We start from the raw sequence: 23,096 nt of genomic DNA on the forward strand, positions 1-23,096 counted from the left end.
GTTTTCAGATTGGAGGAGGAAGGCGGGCTATCACACACTGTAACCGGTGGAAGCGTGGTGTAGTGTGTTGGCTACCACAAATGTTCGCGGTTGGGATTAAAGAGGAAATCTAAACCAGCCAGGAGGAGGGGTCATCTCACGCTATAACATGAGAAAGCATGACTAGTGTGATGGCCAACAAAAATGTTCTCTCACCTAAATCGCCTGGGAGAGAACTAAGCACACAGTGGAAGGGACATTTAGACAAATGCACCAATAAAAAGGAAGCATTTAAGAAAAACACAACAAAGAACGAATGGCAATAGTGGGCATGGTTAAAGGCTCAGAGATTGAATACAGCATGTCTTGCAGAAAGCGCATGCACGCTGCCTAAGCTCGACCTAAAAAAGGCTTTATCGATTTGGAATGCCTTTTAATGGATAAAACATAACAGCAATACAGTGGTGTCTGCCACAAATCTCAAGGGGGGGGGAGATCATGGGGACGAAGAAGGAAAAACAATAAAATAAAAAATATTAATAAAAGAAACATACCTGTCCGCCTTCTCGCTCCTCTTCTTTCCTCCAGATGGTGTTGGTGTCCCAGCACTCGGTGGGACACCAGCACATTCTCCCCCGAGCAATCCTGGCACTATTCTCATGCTAGCTATAGCATGAGAGCACCACCAGGATTGGTCTGAGTGGCTTGTTCTGCCGCTCAGACACTGCATGGGAGTCTGTGCAGTTTCTCCAAACCGGCTGTGCAGCACAGCCAGGTTGGAGAAACCTAAGTGTGCATGTCTGTTTGGCCGGTTAAAGATGGCCGGCCAAAAAGACGTGTATTTAGTGCATTCCACTCCTCCTCCCTCCTTCCTCCTCCCCATTCCCATGGCCCAGCCCCACCCCTTCCTTCACCTATTGGCTGAGCCAGCAGCTGAAAAATAAAAAAATAGTGTTAGACTTGGCATCTTTGGGGTGGTCTCCCCTAACTTTTTACCTCTGTTTCTCAGGTTGTTGATGTGTGCTGGACTCTGTTTTTGTTACTCTGGGCACTCTGGCACTGCTATCCAGTGCTAAAGTGCAAGTGCTCCTATACAAAATGTGTATGTAATTGGTTTATCCATGATTGGCATATTTGATTTACTGGTAACTTCATAGTGCATTGCACTAGAGGTGTCCAGGGCCTGTAAATCAAATGATACTAGTGGGACTGAAGCACTGCTTGTGCCACCCACAATAGTGGTTCTGTAAACATGGCTCAGACCTGCAACTGCAGTGTCTGTGTGTGCAGTTTTAAACTGCCAATTCGACTTGCCAAGTGTACCCACTTGCCAGGCCTAAACCTTCCCTTTTCTTGCATGTAAGACACCCCTAAGGTAGGCCTTAAGTAGCCCCACGGGCAGGGTGCAGTGTATGTTTATGGTAGAACATATACTAATGTGTTTTATATGTCCTAACAGTGAAATACTTTCAAATTCAGTTTTCACTGTTGCAAGGCCTATCCCTCTCATAGGGTAACATGGGGGCTGCCTTTAAATATGATTAAAGTGTAGATTCCCTTTGGGAGCGGATAGACATGTGGAGTTTGGGGTCTCTGCGCTCACAATTTTAAAATACATCTTTTAGTAAAGTTGATTTTAAGATTGTGTGTTTGAAATTGCACTTTCAGAAAGTGAGCATTTTCTTGCTTAAACCATTCTGTGACTCTGCTGGTTTGTAGATTCCCTGTCTGGGTCAGTTTGACAGTTGGGCTGTTTGCACCTCTCTAGACAGTGACACAAAGGGAGCTGGGGTGTAGCCTGCATATACTGATGAGCCATCTGTGCTAGGAGGGAAGGGAGGAGTGGTCACTCACTCCTGAAAGGGCTGTGTCTGCCCTCACACAATGCAGTCTCCAACCCCCAGGTGTGTTTCTGGGGCCTGGCCTGGGCAAGGCAGGACTTCACAAACAAGAGAGACTTTTCTTTGAAGTAAGCCTACTTCAAAGGCCAAAATGGGTATAAGAAGGGCACCCAAAACCACAGATTTTAGATCACTTCTGGACATCAAGAGGAACTTCTGCCTGGAGAAGAGCTGAAGAGAAGTGCTGCCCTGCCTGTGACTGTGCTTTGTTGACCTATCCTGCAGTTGTTGCTTCTGCCTGGTGAAAGGAGACAAAGACTGGACTTTGTTGTACATTCCTGCTTGTGAAGAAATCTCCAAGGGCTTGTCCTGAGCTTGCCTCCTGTTGCTGAAGTCTCAGGGCCATCAAAGACTTCCCCTACCAGCACCTGGACTCTCTGTTGAGACTTCTACCCTTACAAGTGGTGCCCTATCCAGTTCCTGGGGCCTCGATAGGTGAAGCTGGCAGATCAAGATTGAAAATCCATGCCCCGACCACCGTGCAGAGAAATTTCAGACATTACCTCCGAGACGCGGCTGAAGAAATGACGCGCCGCCAGCTTCGCAACTGAAATCGACTCATCGCTTGCAGCACAGCTGGAAGATCGACGCTCACAGCTGGAGAAACGACACGCCGCATCGCTAACGGAGGCTGGTAACTTCGCAACCCACACAGTGCAGTTTTGCTATCACCGGGCAGCAGGATTTTTGACGCAAACCTTGCTTTGCGCGGAAAAGCAACGCAACGCAATGCCTGCTGGACTAGAGTGCTGCCCTGATTAACGCATTGTTGAAGAGAACCGACGCACATCGACCTGACCGGAGGAGAAACGACGCACGATCTCGCTTGCGAGTGAGAAATCGACACACTGCTTCCCTTTTTCAACACACACTTGCCTGTGCGGGTTATTTTGACACTTATTTTTTAGCTGCTGGCTCTTAGCCAGGGGGACACTTCTTTGCCATTGTGAAGGAGCCACCCTTGAAGCTATATCTGCACTGCCCATATGGCACTAACATAATAATAAGAGTGATGAGTTTTCCGCAGTCCCACTTGATTTATTACCTAAATATTAGCTTAAAATATACTTTGGAACTTGAACCATTTTTCTCCAAACATAACCTTATGAGGTCTGAAAATACACACATTTTCGCCTCAGCCATTTCAGTTTTTGCATACATTTATTATTTTAGCCTAGCAAACGCTTCACATTTAGTAAACTCGACTGCACACTGGATAGCTACTGAAAGGTAGCTGTAGAACTACCAGACGTTCACGATCAACTCATTTAAGCCTGAACTAGACTCTGCTCTGAGGGAACTGCCTGCTACACCGGCTCTCCGGCTCACCAGCAGCTGAGCGATGCCTTCCGGGGCAGCAGGCGGTGTCTTTATACTAGGGGCGTTTTATTCGTGGATGAGTGGCTCATCTTTTTCTGGGCGGCTCGTTTTTCTTTCCGATCGCAAGTGTTACTGGGAAAGTGAGTCTGCGAAGACCGTCCTATGCACCGCCTCTTGCCCTGTCAATCACTTTCAACTCAGCTGTCTGGTGACCTCCCCTCACCTCGGTTTATGAGGCGTCCTGACAGGAGACGATAGGTAAGACTCACGATCTGGACATATTACTCTGGTTTGGGAGGGTTGCATGCAGCTGGTCTGCCATTTTACCCCGTTCTGTGTTTGTCATCATTAAGATGTGTTTATTCCCTTCTTGAGGTCCGTCTTCATCAACGCTCCCCTTATTTTCTGCTTATTTTTTTTCCTCCATCGTTTTCCACAAGTCCTTCGACTAGTGCCTTTTATCCTTTCCACCCCTGGCCCGTGCATACACTCCCCTCCTCGAAACATGGTATGGGTTTCCAGATTTTAGCCCCTTCCTGTTCCTTTCCTTTTGTTTCAGCGCTTCGCAAGAGCTACTAGTAAAAACAACGCAGCCTCCCGTTATCTTGTTTGCCTTTCTAATATTGTGTGTGCGCGCGCGCTCAGGCTTTTGGATCTTTCTTGTCATTTCATGATTTTTGTACATGTTTTCGTTTTCTCCCATTTTTACTTCTCTTTCGCCATTTTGCTTTTAAATTTTTTCATGCTTCTACATTTACCACTATTTCTCTAGCCCATCCCCCCTCTGTTTAATAGTCTTTTGCATATTTATTTACTTGAGTACCACTGACGTCCGAGGGCTGCTGGCCTTCCTAAGTCTGGGTCTGTGAGCTCACTGGTTTAATCCTTCTTTTGAGATATTCCTCCCGTTGATTTCTTCTGCTGCCGTCTCTGTTTCAAATTACCCCTGCAGGTTTCTCCTGCCCATCTTTATGGTCGAACTTGCCTCTCGTTTACCTGTTTTAAACTATTATCTTCAGCAACCAGTGATACAACAACCTATTTACAAACTAAACTACCTTCACAGTATTTAGTTCTTTGGGCAGTACGAAATGAAATAATGTAAGTGATTTAATGTATGAGGAGGTACCTGTGTGCCATTCTACAATCTTTATTTAACAGAACGTGATTTCTTATGAAGGAGATCCTTTAATGCATGGGACACGGTTTTCGGGGGTGAGGAAGCCAAAATATTTCAGTAGTGTGAAGAAAATAGCTTTCCAAAATAGCGACTCCTATGAAGTAGGGATAGTAGGCAACCTGCCAGGTTGCCTATTTCTCGCTTCATTTTGGAATCCCCTTATTTGGAGTTAAATCATGTGTATTTATTTGTAGCGTCAACATTGCTAGTGACTCACGAAGTTCTGCACATTTTGATAAAGAGAAAAACAAGTTCACAATCGTCCCTATTTTTTTTTTTAGTGCTGTCTCTGGGTTAGGATATGCTCCGAGTATCAGATTAAATGCTCTTTGAAGAGGTGGAACTTCCACAGCTGGAGAAACAGCTGATGAAGTCGGATTTAAGAGCCATTATTGTTTTCTGGTCTTCTCCCTTTATCGTCTCTTGAACTGGTTAAATCAGTAGCTACATTTGTGTTGTGTTGGCATCAAAGATGTCGATTTTTTTTTCTTGCCAAAAACTATGGTGTGATGGAATATACTGACTTGTAGGTAGTGAAGCAAGGCAAGATTTGAAAGTAATGTGGGCTGGTAGAGGAGACAAGTTCATTGACGGTGGAGGTGATGTGCTTGCACTTCTTCGATCTCTTAATCAGCCTTGATTGTGCTCTTTAGACTCTCTTCAGTAGGGCTACAAGAGAGTCTGCGTTGGCTGTGAGCAAGGCATTGCTACATTCAGATTTGAGCAGGGCTAGGTTTGAACAGCAGTTTGATTTATTTTTTTCTTTCAGTAGAGATTGCTAGTATCATTTTGTCTGCGTTTTTCCTGGATATCTGTGCCCTCGAGGAGAGGATTTTGTTAGTGATAAAAACAAGTTATTTGGCTTATAAGTTTATTGGTATTGGGCGAAGTATGTAAATACTACTAGGTGAAGCCTTCCTGGTTTATCTGGGGTAGATATTCTTGAATCTAGTCCTGGGACTGGAAACTGCTGGGATCTGCAGATGTTAATATGGAATTATTGATGTTTGTTAGGTAGGGCCATTACAACACAGTGTCCTTAAAGCCCTCATGTTTTGAAAGGGTCTTTAACAGTGCCTGATAGAACAAAGTGTTAAAAGAAGCTGATGCAAGTAGAAGGACCATGAGACAAGCATGGTCTCTAGCGGTAATATGTAGCCCATTGCCTTTCACCTGCATGGCTCAATCCTTCAACATGTTCTGTAGTCTTTCTTTTTCACACAAAACAGATTGTGGTCTCTAGTTTATTGGGAGCCTTTAGACAGTTCCAAGAGTTCAGAAGCCTTATCATCAACACCATTATTTCTTTGCGCTAAATTTAAGGTTAGGTAGGACCAACATGCTTGAGTTTTTTCCCAGACCTAAACTTACATGTATAAGTTGAAATCAGTATTCTTGATACGATTCATACACTACTTTTACAGAAATAGTCAGTATCTCACAACACCTCAAGGTGTTAAGTTTTTGTAAATGCAAAGGTACTTTCTGCTCCCTCTGTAAAAGTGACTTCATGTTGCCATGCAGCAGGGGTTTCCAAATTACGACCGCGGCCCACATCCCGCCCTCTACAAAATTTTATCCAGCCCTCAGTTGTTATACAAAGCCTCTGATTCCAGTGATCAAAGGGAAATATACATACAATTCATTTGACAACATGTAGGTGGCAGCAGAGCCCCTAAAATCTTCTCTATTGTAAATTTTGGACACGAAATGTGTATGCCAGATCTTTGAAAAACGACATTTTCTTGTGTAGATAGTTCACTCCGAAGCAAACTCCAATTGCCAGAATTGTGTGGAAAGATGCAGACTGAATTTATTTTTGTTCGACCTTTATTAATGTCTCAAGTTTATTTTGAATTTATTTGCTTTGTTTTACTGAAGTTCTTCCTTGGAGTGTGTTTATTTTTTTATTGTGTGCTACAAAATTGTACACATTCTCATTTTATTAAAATTTATACATTTTCTGTATTTAAAACTAAGTGAAAAATGAATCACCTACATTTCTTATCTACAGTTACGTAATTGATTATTGTCTGAACATTTGTTAATGTTTGATATTTTTACTCATTATATATCATTTCTCAGTTTAAGCACAGTATTGTTTCTTTGTAATTGTCACATTTCTCTTTTTGTTCTAAATCATATCATCCTGATTACAAAAAAGATCAAAGTCAACCTTAATGCATTTAAATTGTATTTATTCAGTCATAAAACAGTTTTCGGCCCACAAATATTTGTAAAATGTACAATGTGGCTCTCATACTAAAACTAAAAAGTTTGGAGTCCCCTGCCAAAGAGGATCCCCACTCGTTTACAAAGAAAGCTATATTGGTGTGTCCTAACAAAGCTACTAGTGCTTCCAAACCACACAAGTTGACCCTATCAGATCTTAGCCTGCTGCCCAATTGATATCACTCCCGGTCACAAGCATTAGTTCTTAATTTCCTACCTGGGTTCCTGTCAGCTTGACTAGTGCATAGTATTGTGGGTGTGTCTCCTTTATATTCTGGACCGCCCGAGAATGGTTAGTTCTTGCTGAAGCACCAAATTTCCTTAGTTTTCACATGGTTTGCACAGACTGAAAGAAGGAGGCTGGTTCTGTCTATTCTCAGAAGAACAGTAGGTCTTGCGCCCTTCTTCTGTGCACCTAGAGCATAGGGTACCATGCGGCCCTCCCACAACTTCAGTATTGGGAGCATTACAGAAATTGAATCTTTGTAGAGAGGACAGGGAAGGTAGGTATTCTGCAGGAGAATGTTCAATGTTGAGCTACAAGTAATTGAATAGAAACCCAGAAAAGATTAGCTTCTTTCAGTGGAGTGGTACGATCCAGTTTTCAGATGCCTTAAAAGTGTAACCCATGTTTCATTAAACAAGAGCTGTAGTTCACTTGCCACAGCTTTTGAGCATTTTTAAATGGATACTTTTAAGGAGATTGGAAGATTGGACTACTGACGCTGGAGCTTTGTCATTTAATTTGAATTAGTCTACTTGATGGTATGGTCGCAATGAACAGAATAGCGGCAATGACCTCTCTGGCCAGCATTATTTGTGGTAATAAGATTGCACCAACACACTGTTTCTTTATTAAGTATTCCATGGCCTTCGACATAGTAAACTGAGTTAAATTGGGAGTTGGGACACCATAAGTCTAATTGATCAGAGAATTGGTTGCTCGATTGAATGAATTGCTTTAAAACACTGGTGATTAAATCTTTCTGTGTAAAAATATTGCTGAATGGTAGACTGATGCGTGACAGGGCAGTAAGACAATGATCTATATCTGCACCTGTGTTTTCTAATGTATATATCAGTAACATCAATATTACTAAGTGTCAGAGCAATATCCCCAGACTTTGTGAGTGCGGGGACACCATTACACGTGTGAATTACATATAGGTCAATACTTGTGTGTAGCTTCACAATGGTAACTTCGAACATGTAACATATCTAAGATCATAGAATTGTCCCCCCAAGCCAAATCTGGTATTGGGGTGCCAATCTGATGCATCCCCGGGGCTCCGGCATGGATCCCGGGTACTGCCAAATTAGCTCTCTGGGGTTTTCTCTGCAGCAACCGCTGCTGCCAACCCTCAGACAGGTTTCTGCCCTCCTGGGGTCTGGGCAGCCCAGTCCCAGGAAGGCAGAACAAAGGATTTCCACTGAGAGAGGGTGTTACACCCTCTCCCTTTGGAAATATGTGTTAAGGGCTGGGGAGGAGTAGCCTCCCCCAGCCTCTGGAAATCCTTAGAAGGGCACAGATGGTGCCCTCCTTGCATAAGCCAATCTACACCGGTTCAGGGATCCCCCAGCCCCTGCTCTGGCACGAAACTGGACAAAGGAAAGGGGAGTGACCACTCCCCTGTCCATCACCACCCCAGGGGTGGTGCCCAGAGCTCCTCCAGTGTGTCCCAGACCTCTGTCATCTTGAATGCAGAGGTGTGAGGGCACAATAAAGACCTCTGAGTGGCCAGTGCCAGCAGGTGACGTCAGAGACCCCTCCTGATAGGCTCTTACCTGGTTAGGTAGCCAATCCTCCTCCTCTGAGGGCTTTTTAGGATCTCTCCTGTGGGGTTCTCGTCAGATAATGAATGCAAGAGCTCACCAGAGTTCCTCTGCATCTCCCTCTTTGACTTCTGCAAGGATTGACCGCTTACTGCTTCAGGATGCCTGCAAAACTGCAACAAAATAGCAAGACGACTAACAGCAACAGCCTCATCCTGCCAGCTTTCTCAAATGTTTCCTGGTGGTGCATGCTCTGAGGGCTGTCTGCCTTCACCCTGCACTGGAAGCCAAGAAGAAATCTCCTGTGGGTCGACGGAATCTTCCCCCCTGCTAACGCTGGCACCAAACTTCTGCATCACCAGTCCTCTGGGTCCCCTCTCATCTGACGAGCGTGGTCCCTGGAACACAGGAGCTGGATATAATTGACCTTGGCAGTCCAGTGGTCCTTCTGTCCAAATTTGGTGGAGGTAAGTCCTTGCCTCCCCACGCCAGACAGTAATCCTGTGTACTGCGTGATCTGCAGCTGCTAGGGCTTCTGTGCACTTTTGCAAGGATTCCTTCGTGCACAGCACAGCTCAGGTCCCCAGCACTCCGTCCTGCATTGCTCAACTGGCTGAGTTGACCACCTACTTTGTGGGACCCTCTTTTGTTGTGTTGAGAAGACCGCCGTGCTCAGATTTCGTGAAAGCCTGTTCAAGTGCTTCTGTGGGCGCTGCCTGCTTCTGCGTGGGATCTCTCTGTTGCTGAGCGCCCCCTCTGTCTCCTCCTCCAAGGGGCGACCTCCTGGTCCTGGGCAGCACCCATTATCTTCAATCGCAACTCTTACAGCTAGCAAGGCTTGTTTGTGGTCTTTCTGTGTGGAAACAACTCTGCACCCTCCAGCACGCCGTGGGACGTCTTCTGACTAAAGGAGAAGTTCCTGGCACCTTCTGTTGTTGCAGAATCTTCAGCTTCTTCCACCCGGAGGCAGCCCTTGGTTTAGTGGGCACCTGCCCTCCCCCCCCCCCGGACACTTGCATGACTCTTGAACTTGGTCCCCTTCCTTTACAGGTCCTCAGGTCCAGGAACCCGTCTTCAGTGCTTTGCAGTCAGTTGTTGCCTTTGCAGAATCCCCTATCTCGACTTTACTGTCTTTCTGGGGTAGTAGGGTGACTTTACTCCTTCTTTTCAGGGTCTTGGGGTGGGGTATCTTGGACACCCTTAGTGTTTTCTTACACTCCCAGCGACCCACTACACAAGGCCTGGGGTCCATTCGTGGTTCGTATTCCACTTTTGGAGTATATGGTTTGTGTTGCCTCTAGGCCTATTGTATACTATTGCATTCTAATGTGTTCTACAGTGTTTGCACTACGTTTCTAACTGTCTACTTACCTGATTTTGGTTTGTGTGTATATTTTGTGTATTTTACTTACCTTCTAAGGGAGTATACCCTCTGAGATACTTTGGCATATTGTCACTAAAATAAAGTACCTTTATTTTTAGGAACTCTGAGTATTGCGTTTCTTATGATATATTGCTGTATGATATAAGTGGTATAGTAGGAGCTGTGCATGTCTCCTAGTTAAGCCTAAGCTGCTCTGCGCTAGCTACCTCTATCAGCCTAAGCTGCTAGAACACTACTAATAAGGGATAAATGGCCCTGGCACAAGGTGTAAGTACCATAAGGTACCCACTATAAGCCAGGCCAGCCTCCTACATTGTCCAAATCAGTTGTGTAAAGCAGAGGAAACATATATTGTTATGCATCTTTTTGCAAGGACTGTATTGTGACTCTTAGTTGCTTTGTTCTTCTTTAGTACTTTATTCGGTTCATAAAAACCATAAAAGGCAACCAATAAATACATAAATACAAATTTTGGCAATGAGTTAGCAAAATAACATTATTGATGCATCTTTCGAATTCTAAAAGCAGCATATATATAATTTAACACAGCCTGTATTGTCTCTACGTCACCCAAATCATGTAAGTGCAAAAAAACAAGGCAGCTAGTTCTAATGCTTTTAGACAGAAAAATAGGCCGTAAAAACCTTTTTCTTGTGGTGTCATAGAAAGTGGATAAGTGCATAAGAGTATAAAGTGCTTTGAGATGTTTTTCCATCACAGCAGCACGGTGGAAGGTTCTTAAACCAGTTCCCGCCAGTAGGAAATGCTACCAGATGGTGTATTAAATTCATACGTAACCTGGTAAGTAGGAACCTTTGTTGTTCGAAATTTGTAATATCCAAATATAGCTTTGGATAAAATTGCTGGGATTGGATCCTCTCCTTATCTTTTTCTTTCCCTGTATTTTGCTTTAAATCAGATATTTGGTTCCAATACATTTCCTTTACCCTTCTAATGTCCTGCTTTGACAGTAATTCCGGTTTAAGGAAAAACTCCCCCAATCCAAGGGAAGAGAGGATAGATTGAACATATCTAAGCCAGGGTATGTCCAGTGATCGAGATAGTAAGAGGCAGTCCTGGATCACCATTCTACATAAGTGGGCTTTAGGTTTTTCCCACATTTTTAACCATAACAATGCATGTTGAAGCTTTATATGATCAGATATTTTCTCAAGCCCACTTCTTCATGACAGAATGCTACTGAAGTTGATTGCGGAACTGCCAGTAACCTCCTTAGGAACGTATTTTCCATAACCTGGAGGCTCGAGCATTCAGCATGACCCCAGACCCCTGCTCCAAATGTCGCAATGAAAAGACATTTGCTAATAAAAACAGTCACCATCTCTTTTACAGGTTTGTGTCCCAACATTTTCGAAAATCTAAAAACAGCATCTATGGCTCTTTGAAATTGAGTTGAACGCATGTTTACTAAAAACTTTCCAATTAAAATCAACATCAATGGGGATCCCCAAATACGTAAAAAAAAAAAAAAGGGACCTTGAGTATTTCTTCCCCTTCCAAAATAATTTTTGTTTTTGCTCACTTTGGCCCACTCTTCACCACAAATTACTTTGATCTATTAGTTTTAAGGCCGAGGTTTCCCATAAATGTATTAAAAGCATTCAATAAAATTTGGAGACCATTCGCTGTCCTAGCAATAAGTACGGCATCATCCGCGTACAAAAGTACTGGGATTGGTGAATTGTTAATAATTGGCAGATCCTTTCCCTGTTCACATGAAAACTTCTCTAGCCTGTTTATATAAAGAATGAAAAGAACGGGGGCCAGCACGCATCCCTGCCTAACCCCTTTTAATGAGGGGAATTTTTCTGTCAGATCCCCTTCCTGAGAGTATCGTACTCGTGCAGAAGTACAGGTGTGAAGTCTACTAAGTAAGACCATTATATCTTTGTCCACCCCCATGTTCAGCATAGCCGTCGACAATTTCTCTCTAATAACTGTATCAAAAGCACTAAACAGGTTCATGAATGCTAAATGTACGCATCCCCTTTTAGCTTTTGTATATTTTTGGACAATCAAAGTCAGATTGAGTGTTTGTTCGACTGTGCCCAGGCCTGGTCGAAACCCAAATTGCACCTCTGATAAGCAATTTGTCTCCATTGCCCAGTTTTCCAGTTTGTTTAAGAGCACTCGCCCTAAAATTTTAACTGAGCTATCCAGAAGGGAGATTGGGCGATAAAATACAGGATCAGCCCTATTCCCCCTACTTGAAGATCGGGACAATAATGGCCTCTTTCCAAGTGTCTACTAATGGGCCAGTCATGGCACATCTCAGAACATTAGTAAGCAACGGTCCCCAAAAATCTGGGAGCGCTTTATATAAATCAGACGGAATTCTGTCCAGGCCTGGGGCTAAAAATGACCCACCCAGGTTTGTGCTGGAATAACAGTGTCCATACTCATTTTCATCTGATCATTCAATAGAGGAGAATTGACCACTCGCCAAAAAGTGGTTGTATCTCTATTTTTACTCACTTCAGTCAATCCAGCCCAAGCAGACTCTCTCAGTTCGGCCTTTCTAGTAGCAAGTACATCCTTATATTTCTTTCTTGCAATTTTAATAGCATGTCGGTCTTGGGGAGCAAAATTGGTTGTTCTCTTTAAGATGTTTAATGCAGAGGTAAATGCATGATTAAACCATCGAGGTCCTCTTTTCCTATTAGTACTAGGACACTGCAGCTTTTCGGCCATATACCTCGTCAATGCAAAAAAGGCATGAATGATTTTGTTCGGGGGGGGGTATCTTTGCCCAAAGCTGTCACAACATCTGTCCATTTATTCAACATTAGATTTTTAAAGAAGCTATTGTTATCTATTTTTCCCCATTTAGTAGTCCGGCCTTTCCGCATTGAGAGCTTCATGTCTGGGTGTTGTTCCTCTACTCTTAGATCACTATTCAGACCCAAGTTTGTTTCCAGAATTAGAGGGTTATGGTCGCTAACACAGGTTAGTGTCACCCTAAACTGCCCAACAAAGGGGGGCAAGTTCTCTAGAATAAATAATAAAATCAATTATAGTGTGTGCATCTCCCCTTATGAATGTTGGTACCCCCTTTGTTAATGGTGTTGGAAAGAGCAAAGCAGTAGCTGCTATCACACGATTGAGAGCGTTCCCATCAGGAGAGTGTTTAAAATGCTGCATAGGGCAATCATATTCATCAAGCAGCCCACAGTGATCTAAATGCTCTATTTCACATAAATGAGCAGTAAAATCACCAACCCATATTATTCTTAATTCCTTCTTGCCTATATTCATTGCCTTATGTATCGTCATCTCAAGATTGTCTATCACACTGGTATCTGCAGGATCAAAAGTGTTATTGTAATAGTTAATCAACAATACATTAAAAGATTCTGCTAATTTCAGAAATAAAACCAAAAAAAAGGCAGATGTGCCCATAACACGCACATTTACACCCTTTGCCATTACTGATACAAAGGTGACCAAACTTCCTTTAGCTCTAACCACGGAGGACTTAGTGGCAGGGATGCTATATGTAGTGTAGCCATTAATGTAAGGGGACTCTATAAGCCAGGTCTCTTGGCAACAAATAAATAGATTCTCTGTAACTAATCTTAGCCATTTGGGACTTTCCATTTTTGATTTTAATCCTGCCACATTCCAGGAAATAATCCCTGAAACTGGCATATCAGACATGTTGGAAGCTCCCTCGAGGTGCAAATTAGATTGCTGCAGAGTGGCTGTCTCTAGGTTCTCCTCTAGGGAGAGCCCAGTTAATGATGGTCAGTCTAATTGCTCTAGAGAGCACAAAGGTTCAAATCTATTGGACAGTATCAAGGTACTATCTGGGAGCTCATAGACATAAGAGTGGCCAATATTCTGTTTACCCAAATCAGTTAAATTAGGCAAATGAGGTTGGGGTGAAGGAAGAATAAACTCTGTCAAATGTTGTACTCTAATTGATCCTACGGACTGCGTTGTGTTTGAAAATTAATGATACAGAGAATTAACTAACCACGGACTCCTGAAATTTATAATTATACAGTCCCCTTTTGAAGACTTGGGTGACATGCCAATCCAGGGGACCCCTCTTACAGTTAGAATATCCTTTAAAAAGGTCTGCCCTCCGCCACCAATACTTTCCAACCCAATGTATGACTTTATTACGCAGTGATGTATGGGATTCAGAATGTGAGCTTTCTAGTATGGGCACATTTTCCAGAACTAAAACATATGGAATACAAGCCAATGGCAGCCTTGGATAAGATTTTGATCTCTAGTATACATTAATGTAGGTGCTACTGACAAAGACTGCGCCGAGCCCTCATAGTCCTCCCAAATGGCTAATCTCTGCTGGGATAGCATATTTATGGGATCATCTTTTGCCACAGGATTCACAGGCTTTAAAGTGGAATTCCGAGCATGATTCATCCTATCATTTTGTTTTGGGAGAGTAGCCTGGACTGCTGGGCTTAAAGAATCAACAGAGGTAGGATGGGGTTCCACTCTCATCAATGGTGGTTTCAATACCATTCATAACGAGTCAAACTTCTCCTCAAGGATAGCCACTTTTTCCAGAACCAAGGTATATAACTTCCTTATGTCACTAAAGTGATTTTCAAACTGGGTAAGACAGTCCTTGGAAAATTCCAAGGGTTTAGTCTCTCTTGTCTGTTTCCCGATAGCTCTGATTGACGATTTTTTTTGTGTCTTCCCCTTTATGTTCTCAAGTCCTAATGAATCTTTTCCTAAAACATTAGATTTTACCAATGGCAAAGCCAAATCTAAAGGGGAGTCTACAGTATGCTGGGAAATCACATGCCTACTCTTTTTTAGAGATGGACTCTCTGAATTCATTGGGGTAATTTGATCAATTCAAGGGTCTGTATCTATTATGACACAAGGGTTCCCTATCCTGGTTACTGGAGATTTTGCATTGGGGGGAGCCTTTCTTCCGTCTCGCCTTTTCCTGTTTTCTCCAAGGTTGTCCCGGGTGTTGAAGTGCAAGCCCCCTCACCTCCTCAGAATGGTCCTCCCGCGCAGCGGAGGGCTAAGCCAAGTTTATGTGCCTCCTGGCTCCAAAGTAAACAGTAGCCGGGGCGTTCTGCCGCAAGGAATCCCGGCTGTTGGAATCCGAGCCACCTCGCCTCCTCAGAATGCGCGTAGCGGAGGGCTGAGCCAAGTTTATGCACCTCCTGGCGCGTCGCAGATGGACAGGCGACGACCCGAGTCCAGCCTGGGGGACTCTGAGCCGCTCAGGGAGCCGCTTAGGTAGCTCTCATGGTCTGACAGGGAGTCGAGAGGACTGGGGAGCGCATCAAAGACCGGAGACTCGGAGAGACGCCGGAGCAGGGGCTGGAAGAAGGAGGCAGTGGTGGGCTAGGGGTCCTGGGAAGGCAGGCTGCCTCCAGGGCGCTGCTGCTGGCAGTACTGCTGGTTGTGCAGGTTCTGCGTCTGGATGGCCAGCGGGGTGAGCAAGCTGCCCAGCTCGTGGCCACCCGAGAAGCGGAAGACGTTGTTGGCTGAGAGCAGCTGCAGCTCCTCGGCGTAGAGCTGTGAGAGCAGGAGCGGCGGGGCTCGGGCGGCTCAGGCCCGGCCTGCGCCGTGCTGGGGAAGCCGGGGAAGCTGAGGCTGTGCTGGAGACGTGGCCGCTCCCTGGAGCCCCGCTGCTGCTGGCTGCTTTTAAAGCCGAAGTCCCCGCGGGAGGGCGAGGCGGGTGCTCCTCGGCGTTGTGGATGAAATGGCAGCGCGGCCCGTAGAAGCCCACCGTGCTCTCTAGAAGGCCTTGTGGAAAACAGACCGAAGTATTCAGAAAGGTGCAAAGAATGTCTTTGTTATTTTCCATAATCCCAAAACATTTATGTGGAAATTTAAGTGCAGTGTTGGCAGAAACCCAAGGCATTGCCCTGACCCACTCAAATGTTTTGTTTTATTTTATAAGAAGTAATGAAAGGTCTGTTAGAATATATTACCATTTGTATTGACTCAAAGGAACATTTGTGAAACCTTCAAATTTGAATGGATCATCTGAAAACCATCTTGTGCTTTAGTGGATTGAGTGGGTGTTCTATTCAAGGGTAGAGTTTGCTGATTTGTAGCAAAACTAAAGTGGAGTCACAATTGTACCTCCTAATGTTCTTTATAGGTAAACTATATTGCAATGCAAGCCTATATTTGGCTAGATGTTTGTTGGTGATTAAAACTCTGATCATACTTGGACAGAACTAATAAAGTTTCATATTAAGTCACTAACTGAGGCCATACGTGACCACTGGAATCACATATATAAATTAAAGTATTGTTTTGAAATCCCAGAAGTACCTGACAAGATCAGTTGTTGAACTTGAATACACTAAAGGATTTGGTTAACCTCGTTTTGACCTATGTTGCCCACCTTTTTAATTGATCCAGTTTAGATTGTGAATTTATTATTATTATGGTATTATTTTTGAGCACCATTGTAATTTGAAATCCTTCATCGGTCTTTGGAATAATATGCTCAACAAATTATTATTATTTCTTGTATAAAACATTGCAGGAGGAATGAGTTGTGCATTCCTAATCAACATTAGTTTGAAGTTGGCTTGTTGACTCAGTTGAAGGCACAACTAGTTCTCTTTGTGGTCTAGGTCACATGCTGGCATTGTATCAAAATAAATAATGACTGCTACTGTGCCACTTGTTGATTTTTGCTTCCACCTTCTTTTCCTGTCTGGGTGCTATCTAACAGAGTACTTATGCTATGTTCATTGAGTTGGTAGATTTGTCTTCATTATTCTTGATCTTCCTAAAACTTTGAAACCAATAGGGTTTTAAATGTACTTATGTCTCTCATTTTTACATTTAGGAGGTGAGGCAGAATTTTAATGGATTAGAATGAGAAATAACAATAACAATTAATAAATAAATGAAAAGTACATATCAAGACTGAATAAAAAGGTACATATTTTCTGATGGATACTTCTAAGTGCAGATTCCTCACCTTTTGACTCCTTCCAGGTGCCAGACTGGAACTGGAATTAATTTCTGCAATAGCTTCCATGTGCCAGCAGGTTGCTTTATCAGATTCCGTAGTGGCTCCATCCCACCGCTGGAAGTGACGACATAGAGCTGCATATAGGCACCACCCCTGTGTTCTGATGTGATTTCCTAATTACGTGGCAGTGTTAGATGGGTCTCCCACTAGAACTACAGAGTGCATACTGCGTCACACCTACAGGCAGTGGGTGTTGCTTACAGACCCTCATACATCTGCTTTTGTGGACTTGTCTCCAAACTCTACTCGAATGCATGCCACAAAGGCCTCCTGATTCATCTGAAGCCATCAGGGAGCTTTGTTCTAAACCTTCAAGTCCCTAATTCACTCTAAGACTGTCAGGGAGTAAGAAAGCCAAGCTCTGTTGCTGAGCTTAAGTAGCAGGGCAATCCCATTCAAGGTCTCAAGCAGTTCCAGGTTGCTGCCCTCAGGTTATTAAAAGACACTTGCTGAAAGATACATATTTATCAAAGCATAAGAAAGCCAAATGGGGCTCAATCCTCTCACTCACTCACACCTGCTGCTCCCTCTCCAGAGAGTAGTTGCACCATTGCACTCCAAGGCTTCTACTCCAACACAGTTGTCTGACGTGGATCTAGTCTTGAGATTGGAGCTGATGGAGCCTGAATTTCCCCGGCCTTTGCCAGCTTCGCTGAAGATAGTGCCCTTTAAGATAGCTCTTCTGTAGTTCCAGGTTCTTCTGGCTTGCCATTGGGCCCCACTCATTCGAAGGGCCCTCCTGTTGGACTTCCACACCTCACCAGTAGGCAACAGATAATGGTCTCAGACCTACACAGTGTCAGCCTTTGGTGCTTTTGCTCCAAACATAAATCAAAAGCCTGTGACAAATGCTGTCTGATAGATCCCAAGTCCATCAGGAAACATTTGTTACAGGCTTTCATGTCCCTCATTCATTCGAGGGGCATCTAGGAGCTGAAATCCAAGCTCTAAGTTGCAGAACATAAGTAGTGGGGCCAGACCTATTTGAGGGCTCAAGCTTCTTCTGTTCCTAGGCCAGCTCGCCATCCTTAGGTAAGTCCAAGGCGATGAGGAAGATAAATCTTGATGAAAGCATAAGAGAGTCATTTGGGGCTCATCCCCTACCTACTGCTTCCAAAGGAAAAGCTGCACAGTTAGCACTCAAATGCTTCGTCTCCAGCAGCAGCATCCAACTCAGATCTTATTCCGGAATTGGAGTGGATGCTCACTGAATTTCTCTGGCAATAGCAACACCTCGAGAGGCAGTGCCCTTGAGGGAGGTAGTACTGGAGGTACATTCTGGACTGTTCCGTCTGTGTCTGGCACTCCTTCTAGCCCTATGACTTTGTCTGCCTCCAGTTAGACTTCCCCTGGCGGGTCCTTCCCTGACATCAGTTGACCACATTCAGCCTCAGATTGACCCTGGATCAGTGCCAGGCAGCACCTCAAACCCTTTGCGCATGTCCCACCAGTAGGGGCCGACTCGAGCCATCCTTGACTCCAGTCTGATCTGAAACGATCATTAGCCAGATCTCGGCCTAAGTAGTTTTGTGACATAATTAAAATGCTGCCTGTAATTTTGGCTGATCCCATTACTGTTCCCTTGACATCAGTAATATTGGAGGTTGGAAGCCATTTGACACAGTTCATGGTCTCATACAGGTTCTATGCAATGAAGGCGACAATGAGGAGGCAGACAGTTTATACCCTTCCCCCTTATTATACTGTGGCTGGTCTCTGCCTCAACATCCTTAACTCAGGTGGTCTGGACCCTGCTCCTGAAACAGGCTTGAATTTGCCATTGGTCCCTCCTACTAAGTAGGGAACTTCCTTTTTGATGGATGTTTGCAGGGCTATGGAGGACAAGGATTTACAGTTGGCCATGGTTGAAACCAAGGCATACTTATCGATTGAACATTTGCAGCTTAAGCCATCAACTATGGAGCCCTTACTATCAATTAACAAAGCCCTGGCTGAGGTCCCTATGGCTAAGTGGTCCCAACCATATTCAGCCCCTCCTTTGAGCCATCCCATTGCTTGGCACTACAGGCTTGCTTCTGTTCACCCATCCTTCCTAAAGAAAACATCTGACTCTGAAGAGTCTTGTTATTCAAGCTTTGGTATGCAAGGTGAACCTTACTGATTTTCCCCACTGTTTCCCTGACACACCAAACATCCAAAAAGAAGCCTATTTGGCTTTACTTTTTAAATACTATTTGCCTCTTGGAGACCGACACACACACACACACACCCGTATAGTCAATTTCCAGTTACTAGTACTTGATATGACAGATGTACTCTATAAAACATAAATAAGCATCTCTGCTATCACTAAGCACTTTATAATTCTGTATGTACGTCCATCAGTGCTGCTACAATGTTTTCTTTGCACATAAATATGTGTTCATTTATTTTAAGTGTTTGCTCATTTCTGTTTGTGTTTTCATTTTTATGGGCGAGCGCAAAGTGCTCCGCCCATTCTGTAATCTCTCTTTGTGCTTCAAACCACGCCCAGGCCACGTCAGTCACTTATATCGGTTCGTGGGCTTGCCTTTTAAAATCTGCTTGCTTTCATTTGTGAAAGGCATGCATACGTCATGCCTTTTCTGGTGTTTAGCCCACCTTCACAGCACCGTTAAAGTACCAAAAACATATGAGGCTCGATGTTTTCAGCCTGGAGTTCGGACTACTGTATCTGTTTATTTTCTATGCAGCGCGATCGCACTGCGTTTTTATTTGCTTTACAACGCTAATAGCTCTAACTCGAACAAATGCGAAACCTGTTGCATTGAACATGCTTGTTAAATGCTATATACACTATAAAGATTTTAACATTGTAAACATTTTAATTAATCATCCATTAAGCTCGACACTGACTGACTGACTCTGTTGACAGTGCCAGTTACTTAGGTGTGAAGAAGGAGGAGCTGAACTGGGAATAGCCAGGCTAGGGTGCCCTCTCTACAATTACTTTCCCTAGTTCACCAGTTCCAACAACATTATTTGAAATTTCAGGGGTACTAGAGGGGTCTTGCGTGCCTACAGAGGCAGCATTCAGAGTCCGTCCAGCAGCCTTCCCAATTTTTTTGTGGCTCCAGAGGGAGAAGTGGTGGGAGTGGCTGAGACTAAAAGCAAATGCAGCCCTTATCCTGTTTTTTTCATCCACTGCAGCTGCTGCCTAACTGCTTTAGTTCCCCTCCACGAGTCATATGGAACTAGAGGGGAGAAGAATTTGATTTTTCTCTGTTCTGTTGAGGCGCAGTTACCATGGGTCCTTTAAATTGCTGCTTGCCAAGTGTGTGATCAAATTGGTGCCTGAGTTGGAGAAGGGCACAGGATGTTACTCCCTGTACTGCTTCCCCAAGAAAGATGCGGGCTTGAAGCCAAGATTAGATCACAAGCTTCCGAATGTTTGCTGATGATAGGACAGGTTCAAAATGCTGATGTTAGCTCAGTTCCTGGTTGCCTTAGATTCTGGAGACCAGATGGTGTCCTTGGACGTGCAGGACTTGTACTTTTATGTACCGATCCTGCAATCCCTTAGGCGTTTTCTTTAGATTGTTGTGGTGGCAGAACACTTCCTTTTCTCTGTTCTGCACTTTGGTTTTACCTCGGTCTCTGGAAAGTGAGGCCAATGGTCGCAACTCATCTTTTCAGTTCAGGAGTACATTTATTTCCATACTTCACAATTGTGTGCTAAAGGTGAGCTGATCTTTGCCAGTCTTGGACCACTTGAAAGTGAGTTTCATTGTTGACAATGCTGAGTTTTTTTTATCAACAAGCTGAAATCCTTGAGCTCGTGCAAAGGATTCCCTCGATAGGTACCAACCAGAAATAGGTGGCTTTGAAGGCTTTTCCTTCTCTGTAAAGTCTTGGACTTTCGGGCTGTGATGCTGATGTTTCAGGATTGTGCATTAGTTCCAACCCAGATGGTCCGAGGCTTCTTAATTTCCTAGTCTCATGCATAATGCTTGCGCCTCATATGTCTGCTGACGTGTGCTGTGGAGTTTGACTTTCTCGTTAAATGGGCTAAACACTGGTGATGCTTCTTGGACAACATCCATGTGTTGGAAATGCAAGCTTTAGACCTTCAGTGGTGGATAACGCATGGCAACGTGACATGTGACAAAACGTTCTGCTTGCCCCATCCAAAGCTGACAGTAATGACTGGCAGATCTACTCTGGGTTAGGGAAGCCACCTGGACGATGTGGAAATCAGAGACTCTGGTCTCAGATGGGCAGTGTCATCATACCAACCCTCTGAAGCTGTGTGCTATATACCTAGCCCTCAATTTCTTTCTGCCTTCAATGAAGGGTAGATTGTTTCAGGTCCTGATGTAGCCACTACTGCAATATGGTACTGCAACAAGTAGGGTGGAGTGGAGTCTCAAAGCCTCTGTCTTGAGGCTATGAGGGTGTACCTGCTCCCACATAGAACATCTCTGACCCGGGGTTGGGGTTCCCTGCACATCAGGGTATCACCTTTCCATTCAAGTGTGGCACCTGCTTTTAGAGATGGCTGATGGCTTATTTGTGCAGTGTGGTGTGTCCTTATAGACCTATTGCCACAGAGAATGCTAAATTACCAGCATTTTGCACCTTGGAATTCACTTCACAAGGCCCTCCAGGAAACATGTTTTGTCTTCAGTAAGAATCTGGTCACTTTTTTATTTATTTATTTATTTATTTATTTATTTATTTTAGCATTTATTAAACAACAACCAGCAAACAAAGAAAAGTACAGTTGACATATATATTGTAAATGTAATCTCCAAGGAGGCCTTATATGTATCATAACATCACCCCTGTTTCGAGGCAAACAATAGGATAGAGTACTCCTATAAATGGGTGCCCACAATACGAGGCATGCGTGAACGGAAAAAAGGGAACTGATAAGGGGGATAGAGGAGAGGAAAGGGGGGAAGGAAAGGAAAGCAGCTCTTCCGTCATAATGCCCACCTAAGAGGGGCCCATACTTGCTACCTCAAAGAGGAAGTCCGCAACAGCTGAATACTCAAGGAGATGCATGCAGAACTAGTTGCTTCTTTGTGCTCGGGCTGTCCACACCACGGCCACTGGGCCTGGGCGGTCCGCCAATCACCCCAGCCAATCTATCAGGCCATACCGAATCATGCTCAGGAGCCAGATGCGGCAAATAACGTATGGGATGGAACCAAAAATGTGCAAAGTGGGCCTGCTTGCAGTAGTAGTACAGCTCGAGATCCGGGGCCGCGAGGACACCCTGCTCGAACAGAAGAGTCAGAGTCTCCCATGAAATTCTGGGCTGTCCACCCCCCGCGAGAGTCACGAGCGAAGATCTAAGCCACTTCAAGAAGCCCGTTGTAAGAACAAGAGGTAGTTAATGAAAAGATACAAGAATTTAGGCAGAACCACCATCTTTGCTATTGCGATGCGTCCTGTCAATGAAAGCAGCAGCAAGCGCCAGACCACCACCTTATCCTCCAGCCACGCAACTGCTGCACCATAATTGCCAACCACAGCTTTTCCACCTTCTGAGTCAGCCAGATACTCAGATAACGAACCGGCCTGTCCGCCCAGCAGAGGGGATAGCCAGAGGCACACTGCAAGGTAGTATGAGACAAAGGCAGCACCACTGACTTTGACCAATTAATCGTGATCCCGGAAATCCAGCAAAAGCGGACCACCTCATCCAGCAAAGTGTTGAGATGTAGCTGCGGATCACGAATGTATAGTGCAACATCATCCGCGTACATAGAAATGAGAATGGGGCGCTGCCAGAACGCCAGCCGCCCGATGATTATGGTGCTGTCGCAGTCGTGCCACAAAGTGTTCCATTGGTACCACAAAAGCAGCGGTGAAAGGGGGCACCCCTGATGAGTGCCCCTAGCAATCGGAAAAGAATCAGACCGCATTCCGTTGATCCTCAGTCTGGCAGTCAGTTTCACATGCTTCAGGCGGATTAATTGAATGATCCTTGGGCTAATGCCAACTCTAGCCAGTCAGGCAGACATGTACGGCCAAGCCAGTGAGTCAAACGCCTTCATGGCATCTGGAAAGACTGCTGCTGCGCGTTCCTCGGGTCCGATCGTATGAGCGATCGTGAAAAAGGTGCGAAAATTGTACAGTGTCGAACGTCCCGGCACAAAACCAGACTGGTCTGGCAGTACCAAGGATAGAAGCAGGGGCTTCAAGCGGACCGCAATGAGCTTCGCCAAAATCCTATTGTCTGTATTTATTAGCGAAAGCAGCCAATAAGAATTGCAGCTCTTGGGATCCTTCCCAGGCTTTAGAATCGTCACTATAAGAGCCTCCCGCAGTGAGGCCAAGAGGGCACCATTCTCTAGCGCT

At 44.5% G+C, this 23,096-nt stretch overlaps 1 protein-coding gene across 2 annotated transcripts in view; it reads left to right on the forward strand.

Moving 5' to 3' along the window:
• Positions 1-3,272: 3,272 nt before the first annotated feature.
• Positions 3,273-23,096, forward strand: part of LRRC8B (leucine rich repeat containing 8 VRAC subunit B) — a 177,326-nt gene continuing 157,502 nt past the window's right edge. The window contains exon 1 of one of the 2 annotated variants that reach the window (XM_069232322.1): positions 3,273-3,458. The gene's annotated coding sequence lies outside the window, so the exon portion shown is untranslated. The remainder of the gene's footprint in view (positions 3,459-23,096) is intronic. The other variant, XM_069232321.1, reaches the window with a different exon arrangement.

The sequence above is a fragment of the Pleurodeles waltl genome, chromosome 4_2 (assembly GCF_031143425.1).
Source record: "Pleurodeles waltl isolate 20211129_DDA chromosome 4_2, aPleWal1.hap1.20221129, whole genome shotgun sequence".
Classification (NCBI taxonomy): domain Eukaryota; kingdom Metazoa; phylum Chordata; class Amphibia; order Caudata; family Salamandridae; genus Pleurodeles; species Pleurodeles waltl.